This window comes from Curcuma longa, chromosome 15 (assembly GCF_044706935.1).
Source record: "Curcuma longa cultivar G26 ecotype Majalengka, Jawa Barat chromosome 15, ITB_CL_G26_1.1, whole genome shotgun sequence".
In the NCBI taxonomy this organism is placed as follows: domain Eukaryota; kingdom Viridiplantae; phylum Streptophyta; class Magnoliopsida; order Zingiberales; family Zingiberaceae; genus Curcuma; species Curcuma longa.
This window is the reverse complement of record NC_133875.1, coordinates 2666428-2667973: the sequence shown is the minus strand read 5'-3', so window position 1 is coordinate 2667973 and position 1546 is coordinate 2666428.

The window sequence follows — 1546 nt, the reverse complement described above, 5'->3', positions numbered from 1 at the left end:
GTGAGAATGATGAAGATGGTAAGTAGAAAATAAATGATATATGTTTTGGTCAAATACTATGGATGGTCAACTCACCAATCTGACGTGTGTGCTCTCTGGAAGTCATTGACGAGGAGGATGAAAGGGTTTGAAAAGCACCTCAACAGATCAGGATTAGAATGATACCATCGAGGGATCTGAGTATTAAGCCACTTTGACACTAAAGTTAAAATTTGCTTCAGGTATCAAAGCTAATTCAGCAAGAAGAAGTAGTAGGAGAAAACTTTGTGCAATCCTAGCCCTTCTAATTGCTCTTACTTTCTCTAGGGTGTCTATGGTTGTTAGAAATGCATCTCCACATCAGACATTATATTCTCTTTCATCATCCTAGTATGAGCTAATTAATGATAGGGTCAAATTTGACAGTTGTTAGTGACCTCCTTATTCACTAAGCGCCACATGTTTGATGGAGGGTATTCCGAGAGACTCATTTGACAACCATATAATCACTTCACTATTTATACGGTGCCGTCAGGTTAGAGATGAGGTTAGCATCTATAGTCAAGTTGAAGATGAGGTCAACGATGGTGGTCAAGTCTAAGGTGGAGTTGGAGATGAGATTGACGTCTGTAGCCGAGTTAGAGATGAGGTCGATATTTGAGTTCGATAATTGTGGCCAAGTTAGAGGTGAGGTCAACTTTCAAGGTCAAGTCTGAGAGGCGGTTGACCTCTATAGCCGAGCTGGGGATGAGATCGGTGTCTAAGTTTGATGACTGTGGCTGAGTTAGAAGTGAGGTCGATATTTGCAGCCAAAACAATGATGGTGCCGAGATGCGATTAGCATTTGCAGGCAAGCTGGGGATGAGACCGATGTTTAAGCTCAACAACTATAGTCGAGACAAGGATGGTATCAGCGACCAAGGTCGAATCTTGATAGTTGTCTTATCTTCATACAAATTCTATTCCTTGAGATGAGCGCATTGAATAGGTTCAATCATACCAAAAGCTTACTTGGACTGAGTCTGATTTCCTTTGGGTCATATATTTGACCCACTTTGATTTTTTGACTAACAAATCAATACGACTTTTAACCACATGGGCCACGTGGGAGCAGCATGATTCTGCCACTCGTATGATTGTTCACAATCATGAGGTGATGCCATTTTCAAGTGCCTTATTATTTTTTCCTAGCTAGCTAGTCACATATCTCAATTTTATTGTTATAAAGTATTGTTGCTCGATCTTTAGAATCCATGACAAGATACTAATTAAGCTGTAGAGGTTCAATTATTAGAGAGGAGCAGCATGGTGTGTGTGTGTATGTGTGTACGTGTGTGTGTGTGTGTATATATATATATATATATATATATATATATATATATATATAATGATTCTTTAAACTATTCTACCGTTTGTATATTTATTATAATTTTATATTATAGATATCTATCTATTATATTCTTATGTATCTGGATATCTACCTTAATATTCTCATCTGTGTAACTCTTAATCTTTTGCTAGTGATTTTTTTTAGGAGAGGTAATAACTTGGTATTAGAATGACCATG